Source organism: Thalia democratica, chromosome 2, assembly GCF_965202585.1.
Source record: "Thalia democratica chromosome 2, ktThaDemo2.hap1.1, whole genome shotgun sequence".
In the NCBI taxonomy this organism is placed as follows: Eukaryota; Metazoa; Chordata; class Thaliacea; order Salpida; family Salpidae; genus Thalia; species Thalia democratica.
This window is the reverse complement of record NC_139166.1, coordinates 24702543-24719242: the sequence shown is the minus strand read 5'-3', so window position 1 is coordinate 24719242 and position 16700 is coordinate 24702543.

Sequence of the window (16700 nt, the reverse complement as noted above, 5' to 3'; positions counted from 1 at the left end):
GGGTTAAACACTTTTTTTACAAGTTGATCTTATTTAGTAGAATACTATCTTAGCTACCAGATGCTTTTTATAGCTTTACAAAATTCAAAGTAGTTTTTGAGTAATAAGCGGTCAAAACCGGAAAGTTCCATAGGTGGAAGGCGCAAGCTAAAAACGCGGAAAAATCTATTTCACTAGAAATCTATTTCCTCCTAGGTTTTTTAAGCTAGGTACCTCAAATTTTCAAAAAAATATTCCTTACACAGTATAAAAGCTTTTGAGTGTTGGAATTTCAAATAATTACAAATTTAAGGTCTAAAATTCAAAAAAACACTTTTTTTTTTGAAAAAAGGGGACTTTTTCTCAAAATAAAAAAGTTTCCTACACTGAAATGATTTAAAATTTAGTAAAGAGTAAACTGTGAAAATTGCTTAAAAACTGTAGGAGGAGGTAGATTTTAATGAAATGGTTGTTTTTTTGCCTTTTTAGTTTGCACCTTTTATAAGGAAGCTATTGAGCTGGCCGGCTTTGACCCCTTGTATCTCGAAAACTACTTTAAATTTTGTTAAACTGTAAAAAGTGTAAAAAGTATCAGGAAGCTAAGATTAAAATCTATCAAATAAGATCAACTTGCAAAAATCAAGGTGAACCCCTTTACAGCCTTACCAATCTAAAATCAATTAAAATCAAGTTCTTGAACAAAACTAACTAGAAAATCACAAAATATTGAAAACTGAATCATCTTAAACTCATTCAAAATCTAAAAGAAAACTAGCCTGAGTTTTTCAAAAAATCTTAAAACTAGCCTGAGTTTTTATAAAAAACTAAACTAGCCTGAGGCAGCCTTGGATTTTCAAAAATTCCCAAAAATTTTCAAACTAGCAGGGTTGCCATTGTTTAAGTCATAAAAAAACTAGCTTGAGTGAGTATAAACTAGCCTAAGTCTAAAATTACTTTAATCTAATAATCAGTAGAACAGCTAGCCATAAGGTTGACAATTTGGTAGTAAAGTTTTTAATTTTACAACATAAATAATGAGTTGCATTTCTGAAATGTTTGTTTCATAGTTAAATAAAAACAAATGTAAATTAGTCACGTGTACAAAATGAGCCAATCACGGTAGATGTTTAATTTTCGAACGCATTTTCTGACGAAAATGACTCTTTTTTATTTACACAGGGTTTGTTTTTGAAAAAATACTATTCTGTATGCTCTTTTTTACTAACTAGATCCGATTCGGCCGGATCTCTGTTAGGATCCGGCCGGACCCGGATCCGGACTTTTTTTTCATATCAAGATCCGGCCGGATCAGACAAAAATGGCAATATCCGGCCTGATCCGGACCCGGATAGTGAGTCCGGTACATCACTACATATAATGCAACGCATAATAAAAGTGTTATGGTAAAAACAAACACATGATAATTGTGGGTAACATATAACAAAATGATAATTAATAATAGCTAAAATTTAGTTCAACTAATTTATTTTTTCTAAGGTAAAAAAAAACAGACTTACTAACACTCTGCAAAAATATATGTTTTTTAAGGGTCAAGCAAGTAAAATTTATCATTTGTAATTCCACCTGCCCAAACTATTAATTTTAAAGACAAATTAATTTTTTCAAAAGAAAATATAAACTAAACTTATCTTTAAAAACTAAAACAATGTAAACCTATCTCTCTCTAAAAAAAAAAGAACTTTTTAAACAAAGAAAAAAAAAACATAAAAAAAAAGAAAAACTTTGACTAAGTTTAAAGTCAATTTGACGGAAACATGTTACTCCTAACAAACTAGTTTTTATTGGAAGTTTTACTAAAATATGAAAGAATAGACGTTTGTTTTATATTTATAGTTTTTTAACGTTTTCAGCAGAAAACTCACGGAATTTAATAAGTTGTGAAAGTTTTTTTGTCGTGGCTTTTGGCTGACAATGATAATAAGCTGAAAAATAATTTAATACGTAAACTAAATTTTTGATAACTAAACTAGTTTTGAAAAAAGATAGAATGTAATTTAGTAGTATCATGACTCATAATAATTAACAAAATTGTGGTATTTTAAAAATCACTTAAAATTTTCTTAAACCATGAAAGCTTAAATATTTTTATCATACCAAAATGTTAGTGTTTATTATTGAAAAGTTTTTGAATTTTCTTCTGACCGAAACAGTCCGGATAAGTGAGCGCCCGGATAAGTGAAGTCTGGATAAGTGAATAAGCACTGTACTACTAAAGACCTTTTTAGATTCAGCTTTTAATTTTTTTGCCGTTATAAATTCTAATTATTTGAGATTAACTAGACAATAATGTTAAGTTAGTACATTAAAGCTTCTTTAACTGTAAGAAACATAAATTATATCAATAATAATAAAAGTAAATTTTACAGCTGTTTTCATAAAATACTATTGTATTTTTCTATCAACTACAGACTGACCTTTGTTAATGTTTACGATTTTAAAAACTTGCTAAATACTTTATACTTAATTAGTTTTATAAATAGTAAAACTTGTTGACTGCTGCAAGTCAAAAACGAAAACAATAGTTATTAAATTACAAAAAGTAAAGCAGAGACATTAATAAGGTACGCACTTTGAACCCAGGAAAAAGTGCGTACCTCGCATAAAATGCGTAAAATACTGAGAAAACTACCTTTTAAGTCTACATAAAAGCATATGCAAACTTATTTTTGTTAAAAATATGATCAAAGTAGAATTTAAATTATTTATTGAAAAAAGTAGTTCTGTAAAATTTGCATTATTCTTAAAAAAAAATCATCTAATTTTTTCGTGTAGCTTTATTCTTTTTTTTTTAATTTATTGTAGACTATTTTATTTAATTTTTTTTTATCCCGCTCGTTTTTGAAATTTAGTGTGTACCTTAGTGATTACTCTACTGTACTTGTTTACAAATTTTGGTTAAAAAAATACAGAAGTATACTTTTTAGATTGTATCTAACTGATAAGATAATTAAAACACTAATTGTATTATTAAATATGTAAAATATAGGAAGTTATATGTAAGTTTTGAAAAAAAAAAGATTATGAACATAACTTTGAGTAGTTATGTTTATAATCTTAAAATTAATTAGTTATTGCTATTTTTATCTACTTTAATTTACATTTGTTTTTTAAATTTTCATAAACTTAACATTACATCAGTAGTTTATTTGAATATTAATTTTTATTAATAAATTAATAATTTAAAATTGCTTAGGGTTTAAACATTTAGATATTTAGCACAAAAAAATTAATGTATAAAAAAAGTGATCAAGTTTAAAACAAAAAATATAAGCATTAGTTTTTATAAAACTATTAAGCTTTAAAAATTCAAGTTTTTTTAACCTCTTATAACATACAACTTCAAAGAACAGACATTTTGTTATTATCTATGACTTGTTAAAATATATAAAGAAATAATGCTGAAAGATTTACACGATTTTAAAGTCTTTCAAAAAGCAACAATACTTTAAAATTTATCAAAACCTTAGCTCTTCAAAAATGTCAATTATTTATAAAACGAGAACAAGTAAAATATTTTTTTGTTGTACTTTATTTATTATAAATGTATAAGATACCATATAAAACAAAAAAAAATATAGAGAAACAGCATAACGCAGTTATTATAAGCGTTATAACTATCTTAAAGAACGACAAATAAAATATATAGAAATTAACTTATAGATATTTCCAAGCGAATTGAAATGGTACTACACAAAAGTATTTAGGAAAAAAGATTTTAACTCTATATAGTAAAAAAAAAAACACATAAAATTTTTAAATAATAAATAATTTTTACGAGAAACGAAGCATAAGAGTCTACTAAATTATTCATGTAATATATGATTTTAGAAGTGGTTATTAAAATTTGTTGAAAAAATAATGTTTTGACTTTAAATAAAATTAAAAGAGTTATATAAGCATGAAAAAATGTTTAAGAAAAAACAAAAATCATATAAACGAAAAAATTAATTAAATTTTTTAAGAAGTAAAAGTCATTACATTTTCTCATTCTAATAACGTACTAATAAATAATTTTATTATGATTTTTGCAAAAAAAAAACTTTAGTTTTTTTTTATATACAGTTTTAAATTTTATACAGAATTTAAAATTTTTCTTTATGAATTATTTCTATTTCAATTACAAAAAAATATTACTTTTTTATATAAGTTTATAATTTAAATACACAAACATAACTAAAAGAAACAGCAATTAAATAAAAAAAGTCGTATCAGAACACTATCAAAGTTTTAACTAAATGTTGAATTATTATCGTTTTTTTTATATAAGTTTAAGTATCTACTTAAATTTTCTAAACTAAATAAAGTCTACAGTTATAATTAAAAAAGAACATCCATATAAAAGTAAACTACAAAGTAAAGTTTGAACTTAAAAAAAATGAAACCCGGCGTGATCGGTAGTTAATTCTACATGGCAAAAATGCGTCAACTAGCGGTTGTTATTATTTTTTTAAACAATGTTTTTAAAAACCAAAGTGTTTTTATCATTTAAAGAATTATTAGTAAAAGAAAAGGATTTAAATATGAAATTACTTATAAACTCGACTTTTGGACTATCGAAGCAAAAATAATAAAATTTTCACGTCGATGTCCAACATTGTTACCCCTAACCTTTACCTCGGTCGGAAAGTTATTTTATTTTTTGAATTTAAATTTTTATATCTTTTTTTAATTTTTTTTTACTATCACTGTTGCCCCTAGCACTTACCCGAGGTCAGTATTTTTTTTTTTTCTGTTTTTTTTTTTGTATTTTTTTACTCTCGTGCAAAAATGTAACTCGCGCAAAATTGACCCTTGGACCAAAATCGTCTTCGTGCATTTTTGTACCCTTGTGCAATTTTGAGCCCTCGTGCAAATTTGGCTTCGTGCAATTTTGTGCACTCGTGCAATTTTGTTCTCAGTCAATTTATTCCCCTCGTGCAATTTAGTAACATCGTGCAGCTTTGTCTTCGTAAAATTTAGAACCGTTCCCGTTAAAAACAGATTATATGACTAATATACAACATATTCGTTTCATTTACTTTGATGTTCTTTACAAAAAACGGTACTTTTTTGTTGAGAATTAATTAGTGAACAGTATATGATTTAGTCGACAACAAAGATTAAAATGTAGAAATTATTCATAATTGTTTTTCATATAAATTTTGCCTAAATTAACTATTTCAAACAAGATGTTCGATAAAACTTTTATCTATAAAGAAAATTTAAAATGCTTACTTACATTTTAAAATATAAAAATGTTTTATTTGAATTTTTATTATTTTAAAGTTATTTGTATTAAATAAATGCTACGCCCATATTAAACATTTAAAACATAAACATTAACTTAATGTTCAAGGTTTTTTTTTTGGTAGGTGTCAGAAAAGCACAGCGTCACTTTAGCACGGGGTGAAACTTTAGCATGGGGTGAAACTTTAGCACGGCGTAACTTTAGCACAGAGTGACATTTTAGCACGGAGTGACACTTTAGCACGGCGTCACTTTAGCACGGAGTGACATTTTTGCACGTAATAATTTTAAATCTTTAAAAATGTTTATTTAAGTAATATCTAATTATCTAAAATAATTCACTTAAGAAAAAAACAATTGTGAAAATTAGTTCTAACACTTTAAAAAATATTGTCTTAAAAAAACTATAAATAAAGTATCAACTATGTGCTTATGATAAAATAAGAAAGTTTTTAATCTTTATATATTTCACTTTTTATTTAAAACTTACGCTTAAAGTTTAGCCTTATTAAAATTAGTTAAAGCATTTAAAAACAAGTTTTAATAATCCTAGAGTTTGTATTTATTGCTAGTTTTATTAAAACATTTTTACGTCGAAAACTTTTAAGTAAAAGTTTCAAAATATTTTGATCTAAAACTAAATAAATAAAAAAACTAATAAAGTTTTTAAATTTACTCATGTTATAGTTTTAACTAAAGCTTAAACTTGTAACTTATTTAAAGTTTGTTAACTTTTAGTTTATATGTTGCATAGTTCGTTTTTATATTTTTAAACATTACAGTACCTAATGTGGTTTAAGGAAAGAAAAAAATGCAAAATTAATTCTTTGCTAAAATGTCATTCCGTGCTAAAGTGTCACTCCGTGCTAAAGTTACGCCGTGCTAAAGTTTCACTCTGTGCTAAAGTGTCACCCGTGCTTTTCTCAATCGTTCCCATTTTTTGTATTTAAATGAACTAATGGTTGCATAAAATGCCTTTTAAGTATCGGGTTTTTAATTTAAAGTAGATTTTATAAACTTCTAACTTACTTAATGTTTAACTATAATTCGGTTTTTCAGTGACTAACAGATTTTTTTTTTAATTTTCGAACTTAAACTTGTATATTTTATGTATTTTTACTTATAAATGACAGCAGAATTTCTTGTTATTAATAGTAAGTATATCCGTTATTAAGATATAACTTGAGATTCCGGTAACTCTTAAATACTTTTACTAAGTTAAAAACAATAATAGTTTATATTAATAGTAGAAAATATAACTTTTGTTAACAAAATAAAATATATCGTATTCATTTGGTACTAGTTAAATTTTTGCTAAGTTTAAGTTTTTAACAGATGTAAGATAATTAAACTTTTATTAGAATAGCTACTTGTATTACTTTTCAATAGTTTAAAGCTGTATATTTGTACTTTTTGCCAAAAAAATTGTAATATTTACTGAATTTTTGGATAGACTTAAACAACTGTATGCAAAATTAATTTTGTTAAAAATATGAACTAAGTAGACTATGCATGGTTCAATCAAAAAAGTATTTGTTCAATATTTGCACTATTCTTATTAAAATCATGTTGTTTTTGTTTATTGTCATTCTTTTAATAAAATATTACAGATAGTTTTAGTTCAAAACATATTAGCTAATTTAGTACGTACTTTCGATGACTCTACTGTACTTGTTAACAAAGTTTTGGTTCAGAAAAATACAATAATATACATTTTAAATGTTTTTTATACTATCTTTAACTGACTAGATAACTAATATACTAAATATATGTATTAAATATGTAAAAGTTAGGAAGTTAAGGGTGAGTTATGAAAAAGAAAATTGAAAAGCAAGAATTTTTGAACTTGGAATGGTTTCTATTTATAAACAAAAACTAAATATTTATTAAGAATAGTTCTTATCTAAATTACCATTATTTTTTATAATTTTGTAAACTTAATATCACATCAGATGTTTATTTGAATATTAATGATTTTTTTATTTTTAATTCTTATAATTATTTTTTTTAATTATTTTAAATAAAATAAAAATGATGTTTGAAAAAATTTAAAAAGGTTTTTTTTTAAGTACGAGCATTATTTTCTGTAAAACTATTTAGCTTTCAAAAATCAAGTTTTTATTTAATTTAAATTACATTTTCTATGACAGACATTTTGCTACTCTCTATGACTTGTTGAATTATATAGAGAACAGATGCAAATAAACTACAAAAATTTAAAGTCATTTAAAAAGCATACTAAAATGCTTTTAAAGTTTAAAAAAGCTCTACAAAAATTATCAATTATTTTTAAATATGTACAGAATAACTAAAACTTTTTTTGATGTACTTTATTAATTATAAGTGTATAACATACCATAAAAAACACAAAAGTAAATTTATAAAAAAACAGCATCATGCAGTTATTACCAGCCTAATAAATATTTTTTAATGAAAAAAAAAACTAGAATCTAATTTATAAACATTTTCATGCAGATTGAAATTATACTAGACAAACATGTATAGGAAAAAAGTGTTAAACTCTATATTGTAAAAACAAAAACAGATAAAATGTTAAACATTAAATAGTTGATACCAAAAATAAAGCATAAGAGTCTACTAAATTATTTATGTAAAACATTATTTTATAAGTGCTTATTAAAAATTGTTGACAAGTTAGTGTTTTGACTTCAAATCAAACTAAAACAGTTATATAAGAATGAATTTTTTTAGTAAAATCAAAAACCATAAAAAAGCAAACATTTTGTAAAAACTTTAAGAAAAAGAGTTTAATATTACAACGAGCAAAGTAAGTCTTTTCATTTTCTTATTTTAATAACGTACGAATTGATAATTTTTAATAAGCACTTGTTATATAATATTTTACATAAATAATTAACTTTTTTATTTCATTTTAAACATAGTAAAAAATGAACTTCACAATGAACTTTATTATCGATGGCATAAAACATCTCAACTTTGTTGATGATAGCCGAAATAAATACTGGTTTTTATATGTAGTAAATTTTATTAACAACATTGAACACTATTCTTTTTTAGCATATTTAATTAACTATAGAAAATATAGCGCTATTAAAAATATTTCTAAGTAATCAATCTATTGAGTATAATGTTTTAACAAAGGTTAATTTTAGCATCAATATTAATCATAATTTACCCAAATTAAAACATTTTAGCTTTTAAAATACTTTAACCGATCTGATGTTTACTTTAGCGAATTCCTTTCCTTTCCACTAGTGAAATCTTTACTACTCGTTTTTCCTGCAAAAAAAGTGCTTATAATAATGTATGTATTGTATATGTTTAAAAGCTTTGCAAAGTAATCATTAAAGTTTGTTTTTTGTTTCAAAATAAATTATTTTTATTTTATATAAGTTTACAATTTAAGTACACAAACATAACTAAAACAAACAGCAATTAAAAAAAAAAAGTTGTATAAGAATTCAATTAAAGTTTTAAATAAAAGTTAAGTACAAATTGTTTTAAAGTTTCAAAAATTACTTCCAAGCATAAATAATAAAATTGATAACTTTTACAGGTCATTCTTTGTTTTTTTTTTGAAAACAAAACAAAAAACTTGTTTTGTATGTATTTAGAGTGCATTGTGTTATGAATCATTGATATTAATAAATCTTAATCTTAGTTATTTATGTTGAACAAACTTCTATAAATACAAAATATACTTTTTACCTGTTTTTGCCGACAATCCTTTTTTCTCAGCGGCATAAGTCTTTGCTTAAAGTCAACAAACGAGAATATAATAGATATTGAATTTATATTCATATTTATTACTGTAAAAACTGGTAGCCAAGTATTGATACTAGCAAAAACCAAACTTGAAACGATCAACAGAACTTCACTTAGTACATAAATTAACAATGATAAAAACAAGCGCTTCAGAACATTGACCATTTGTAAGTTTCGTATTTCTGAATTACTTTTTTTTAAGTTTTTCCAATGCTTTAAAACTGGCTTAATAATCATAACAAGCATTATTGTTTGTAATGCAAAAATTATAAAGTAAAAAAAAAGAGTCAAGTACAGGCTGATCTTATTAGGCATTCCAGAAATGCAAAGTTTTGAATTTCCAAGCAAAAAAGCTGTTAAGTAACAAACCAATAACTGCAATATTGAAGCAATAATAATAAATATTGTATATAAAAAAGCCTTTTTGTTTTTAGATTTATACATTAAGTTATATCGAGAACGAAAAACTAAATGAGCTGAGCACCTATTTAATGTTAAATTGGTGAAAACTAAAGTTTGTAAAATTGGACATGTACTGAGATAACTTTTCCAAAATATTATTCTGCATAAAACTGTACTAAATGCCAACAGAGTAGATACAGTAGTAATTAAACAACAGCAATTATCAAAACGAAGTTTATCTTTCCATTTAATAATTGTATAGCAAAGAGTACACAAAAACAAGTATAAAGAAAAACAAGAAGAAATTCCAAAAGTTACGATTTGAGTTTTGTCTAGTTTAGCTTTCTGCAATTCAGTGAGATTGAAACTAAAAGTGTTTGTTTGTACAGTTCTAGACAAGTTCATTGTTATCGTTTGCATTTAATCGTTTATTCATTTTATGTACTTCTATATTTGTAAACTTGTTAAAGTTAGTAGTTATAAACTAAAACAAACATACCATTAGAAAAGTAAATTACAAATTATAGTTAAACTTTAGAAAAACTATTATAAACTATATTGTTATATATTACACAATTATGCTATTTTTATTTGTTTTTCAATTGACCATCTTGCCTATTTTATCTTTGCTTGCATGTAAAGCTTACAAATAAAGTTTAACAAGTTTTTTTTACCTCAATGTACTAATAAATGTTTACTTCAAAGTACTCAAAAGTTTTTTTTGTATTAATCTTAACAAATTTGATTTTAAAAATTAGAAATGTTCTAATTTAATTGATAAAGGTAGTTCTTAACCACTTATTACATCTAATTTAATGATTTTACCAAATTAATTTAATTGATTTAGTTAATACTTGAGCTGTTAAAATATTCTCAATAAATCTTTTTGTTGAAAAAATTTAGTAATTTCCTAAGAATTTTTCTAAACAAAAAATAACTTAAATTAAAATAACAACACAACAAGAATTAATCTGATGCATTTATTACTTTCCTAACAAATACTTTACAGGACTTTTAATATACACTAGTAATGAGTTATCAAAGCCTAAATTTTTGTGCATATTTTGCTGGAGAGAATACTGTTCTACCTTGATCTTTCTTTATTTTATCTCTTAAATTAATTTTACCAGTAAAAGATTATTGTTGGGTAATTTATTGTTCAAACTAAAAATGTATAATTAAAAAAGGTTATAAAACTTACTAAAAAATTATATTTTATTTTGAAAACGTTAGTAGTTTTATGCTGCTAAAACTACATTTTATACAGTGAAAATGTACCGTTTTAAAAAAATATATTTATCGAATTCATAGATCTTAAATAACTGAACTAAAACTAATTTAAAAATCAAGATTAATAATTATACATTTAAGTAAATGATTTGCATTTACTAAACCTGATACAAAAGATAATCTTTAACTCGAAAAAAAATCCAAGTCTAAACAAAAGTTCAACATCATTAGTATGTTTACAAAAAGCTTGAAGCAGCAAAATTTTAAACAGTTTCAATGTTGAACAAAAAGCTAATGTTTAAAAAAAACATATTTAAAACAAAGTAATAGTTATCTAAGTTTTTAATTATTAGTATTTCAAAACTTGCAATTAAAAAAACGTTAAAAAGAAACTATTATGATAACTTAGCCAGTTTTTTTTTTGGTTTTAAACAAAAATTTTATCTGAATAAATAAAAATTTAGTTTAAAAGGCAGCTCTAAGGCAAGCTTAAAAGGCTATAAAAATATTTTTATTTCATTTAAATCAAATATTTCATTCTGTATTGCTTGCATTGTATACTGATAAATTATTTATTCGATTAAGGAACAGCTTTCATGTAATTAATTAAGTCGTTTTATAAAAAAATTTGTAGAACTTTATCTTTAATAAATTAAAATATCTTTATCCTTTATTTAGAACTTAAAAATTGTACAAATTACTAATTTATAATATACATGTTTCATTAAGTCGAGTGTTCATTACAAAATGCAATAATTTCTATTTCTATAACGTTTTAATTAGTGTGAATTTTATGATTAAGAACCAAACAAAAATTAAAATGTGTAAATTATCTATTATCCTTAATTTTAAAAAAATTAGCTGTAGTTAACTTTTTAATCTAAACATTTGTCAAAATTTTTATTTAAAAAAAGCTATACGTTGCTTTACGTTTTTTTGCTTTAAGCAATGTCTTATTCGATTTTTATTTTAAAATGCAGTTGTATTATTCAATTACTCTTCGACTAAAATAAACGTTATAAACATAAAAAAGAACTAAACATATAATTTTTCTTATGTTTTCAAAAAATGAACTGATGGTTGTATAAAAGAATTTTTAGTTACCTTTTATTAGTTTTAAGTGCAATTTTTATAGATTATTAGTTTTAAAGAACTAGAAGGCCTCTTTTTTTTATAATTTTAAACTTAAGCTTGTATAGTTTTATTTTTAAAACTTTTAAACAAAATCAGTATTTTTTTACCTTTATTTGTAAGTATAATCTTTATTTACTGTAAATTGAGATAAACCTTACATATTTTTACTTAAAAACTTAAGACTTATCTTAAGTCAAATTTACTAACAATGATAGTTAATGGAAATAAGAAACATAAATTTTATTAATAAAAGAAGAAATAACATATTCTCTTGCTACTAGTTTAATTGTATGCTAAGTTTCAATTTCTAATAAATGTAAGATGTTTTTTTATTAGAATAGCTGTTTGTGTTTATTTTATAGTTCAATGCTGTATGTTTGTATGTTTTTGCTAGATAAACTATAATACTCTCTATATTTTTTTGTAGACTTAAAAATTTATATGATGCTAAAAAAAAATTTTTCACAATAAAAAATATACCGTGTCATAGCAAGATATTTCTAAACAATCATCAAAAAGTTAAAACACAGAAATATAAACAAAACTTAAACAAAATATTAATTACTACATTTAAAAGTAAACAAATTATTAAACTCAACCTAAAATATAAGTCTACACAGTTCTTGATATTTTATCTATTTATAAGATACTAAAAGCTATGGATCGGCCAAATGCAGCCTGTGTGCCAAATCTGACTCGTCAAGCCGGATAATATGGCAAACGAAGTAATTTTTATCCTTAAAACGAAATGTGCAAAACAAACAATTGTAAATGTGAAACTGGCCCGTCACTTGTAAAATACTTTCTACTCCTGGCTTTTTACAGTAAAATTTAAAGCAGTTTTAATAGTAAAAAAATCATAGTGTTGAAGTTAACATGCTTTAAAAAAGTAGATAGGCTTTTTTAAATTGATATAACTTTAACTCTTATAATTTCAGATAGAGAAAAACTCTCTCAGAAACGAGCTTTTTTTATTTTATTTTAAACAGAAAAAAACAAAAGAAAAAGATAAAACATTAATAAAGTCGACACGACGTCAAAACAAATTGATCTGTGAAATTGATTTAATTTAAAAAATACATGTTGTGTTTCTTGTAAAATGAAAAAAAATAACTTGATTATGAATAAGCGTTTGAATTTAAGTGATAACAACACTTTTTATGAAATTTGACATTTTCTTTGACTGTCATAAATAAACGTTTTTGCCTCAACAAAATACTTATGTAAGTGCAATAAAACGCTTTTAACTGTTAAAAGTTAAACAAATTCGTTCCTTAGTAAGTCTTACTGTAAAACTAGAAAAAAACACAATATTTGTTTGTGGTAACCGTAATTAAAAATGTTAATACATGATTTAACTTTACTAAATTTATGGCTTCTAGTTATGTAGTTTGAATTTTAGTCTTTTGTTTTAAAGATAACAAAAAAAAAAGAAGATAAAGCTAAATAAGAATATAAAAAGCGGAACAATACCAATATAAATAAATGTTTAAATTTTTTTAATGTTGTTAGTCATTGATATAAAAAGTGTTAAAATGAAAACTTTATATCATTTATGTTTATATTAATTTACAAAAGACAAATCATTTTTCTGTTTTATACTTAAACAGATTATTAAACAAGTTATGCTTAAATAAAACAAAAAAAATGCATAAAATAGTTAAAATAAACTTTTATTAATTTTATCTTAATCATATTGCTTTACTTTATCTTTGTACTTTATTTTAGTAAATAATAAAATTAAATTACTACAATAACTACAACTTTGTTAGCTTAACACTTGTTGCTTCATAATTTTCTTTAAAAATAGCATAGATATTCTAGCACACTTTTTAACTTATTGTATCCCTAAAATATTTGCTTTCTATCTGATGTTGGTTTAAGCTCTCACAAGAACCTTAGTTACTTTTAAAGAGTATTTCTAATACTCCATGATAAGTTTTTTGCTAAAATAAGAATTGGTGAAAAATCTTTTGTTACTTTGCTGAAATAAGCTGGATGTTACCTAAATTATAAAATGTAACTAGCTTTGTTTAGTCCTGGACAAGACGACAACTTGTATCTAAGTAGTGTACGACTCGATAACCGAAAGGTTTTTCGTACACTTGGTCCTTGGACCAAATCTTTTTGAGTGCTTGTTTAGGTCATTCAATAAACAACTAATTACTTTGTAATTTTTTAGTTCAAAACACATTTAGCTTGGTTTGTTTATTAGTTGTTTATGCATGAAAGTTAAAGTTTATAACCAACAGTTTTATTTATTTTCTTTTAAGGTATTTAGAAGCAATTTCAAGTTTTAAAATACATTTTTGTGGTATAGTTAAATTAATGCTTAATTACTCTTATAAATATCTTAAGCGTGTTAGTAAGACAAATGCTGTTTTTAAAAAACTTAAGCTTTAAATTTTAAAACAATGTAAACTAAATTCAAATTTATAAAAATTATTTAATCTTCTGCAGCTGTGGTCGGTAAGCTTTTTTGGAAAATTGAAGTGATTTACAAAACAAACTTCTATTGGGCAAGTCTTATTAGAAAAAAAAACGTTTTGATGGTAAACTTTCAAAAAAAAATATTCTAGAAATAAAACTGTTCAAAAGCAAAAGTTAAAATAACAATAAAACCCACACAGATGTTTATGGGAACCGACAATTAACTTAAGAGCATATTGTTAATATTTTATTTTTAAAAATCCTGATTTACGAGCTAAAAGCTTTAGCTTGATAAGAAGGATCCGATCCGCAGGTCTGTGCTGAACTACAGCAAAAGTTTTTTTTATATCAAATTTAACTACAATTCTGTTAATAGAAAACAAATTTTAGTGGTCAAATAAAAACCATATATATATTTTTGAAATAATAAATGCTTTATTGCTAGCTAAAAAATAGACACTGAAGATGTCAATGGGTAAATTTGATTAAAACTTTAGACTTTTACACTAAAGTCAAAGTTATTTCCTAGAAAATACTAATCTAGATAAAACTTTTTTAAAGCTCCCAATCTTTTAAGTTCTCCCTACATTTTCGTTCATTTACGTGTATAGCACATAAGTTAAATTTGCAGCAGCCTAAAAAAAAACATTTTAATAAAATGTAAGAAGAGCTACAAAAGTATTTTACTCTAAATTTGTTGTTAATTAAAATTCAATTCATCTAAGCTAAAGAAAAATCGACATGGTAAAATTAAGTATCTTTAGGTGAAACTAACATTTTATTTAAGTAGTTTTACTATAAAACTTAAGACCTCTTTAATAGCACGAACTTAGCAACGTTATGAGTTTAATAATCATCTATGAAACTTTAAGGTATGAATCAATAAGTGACTATAGGTTTTGATTTGAAAGATCACTGCGTTCAGACTTCTTGCCAAGAAACAAGTAAAGTTTTTGAAAAAAATATAGGGTTCAGCTAGTAAAGATATCAAAAGTTAATAAAAAAATTTAAAAGTACTAAAGCTTTAAATTGTTAATTGCGCTACTGATAGATTGCAAAACTTGATTAATTTAAACTAGTGAAAAACAGCTAATTTATGTTTGGGTTGCAAGTTTTTCTTGTTTAGAAGCAGCAGACAGTAACATTAGATTTAATTGTATTTAAAATACCTATATAACAAAAGGTTTTCACATCCCAAAATTCGACCAAATCAGCAAGTTTAAGTACAGAAATTAACTAATAACATAAAATATTGACCCTTTACTTACTTTTTAACAGGTGCTAACACATGTGCCACAAAATTCGTGAGCAAGTGCTTTAAACGTAAACGAGATTTTATTTGCATGCTGTGGTAAAAGTTTTTGTAGCTTATACCAGTAACAGTTTTAAGCGTAGTTAAATTTTAACGTAAGGTAGGTGTTACTTATTGTTTGAATTCGCGAAACAGCTCGATTTAACATTTTGTGAAAGTAAACAGATGGTAAACCAACCGGCTTTTATGGTATGTTGCTGAAAGGCTTATCGTTTCAAAAACAATATCAGATCAAAATCAAAAGATACCGGACTGCATAGGCGAAACTCTGAGCTGTAAAGTGGTTTTGAGCTAACAAAATTTTGTAAATGGAATTATACATAAGCAGAAAACACCTCAAAAGCTTGTTGTAGAAATTTTGAAAATTATATTATTGAGCGTTTTGATTGACATTTTTTCAAATAAGTTCGCGCAGATGAAATGATAAAACTTTACTTTAGCACTACTAGAGTTACTAATAAAGCCAAAAGAAGTCTTTCAAACAAGTAAATTGTATAAAAATTTGTTAATTATGTTTTCAGTAATTTATATTTAATATCATACTAGCTAGTTTTTACTTTTACTTGGCAAGAGAAACTAAATATGTTACTTTTATTCAATTATTATTTATCATACGAATTTTGTGACTACATCAGTCAATACAATCGCTTACAGTATATCATATTAATTATGGCAGCTTACCAAATTTTAATTAAGCAAGGTATGTCTGGAGTGCGGAAACTATTGAAAAATGTTCGAAGGTGCAATATTTTTGGTAGCTAATTGGTTTTCAAACTTTGTATGGTTAATATTTTACTTATACTCAATAACTGTATTTTACTGTAACTATTAGTAAGTTTTTTAATGATGTTTTTAGTATAACTTTTTATTGTATAACTTGTTTGTATTAAGCCTGAAACTTATATTGTTTATAAATAACAAGTACTTTGTTGCTGTGATTGCATTAATTTATTAAAACAAACATGATACTAAAACTAAAACATGATAAAAATAAATCATTTTCAAAAAAAAATACTTTTTTTTTAATATTAATCTTTAAACAAACGTTGTTGCTATTACTGCATTAATTTTTTTTAAATATTAAAATAAAATCCAAAATTTTTATAAAAAACTTTTTTGAGTATCAATCAGAATATATTCTAAACAGTTTTTTTTTTCCTACTAGATCCATGGAGCCTCAATTGGCTAATATTCACTAATGATTTCTTGATCTGTAAAA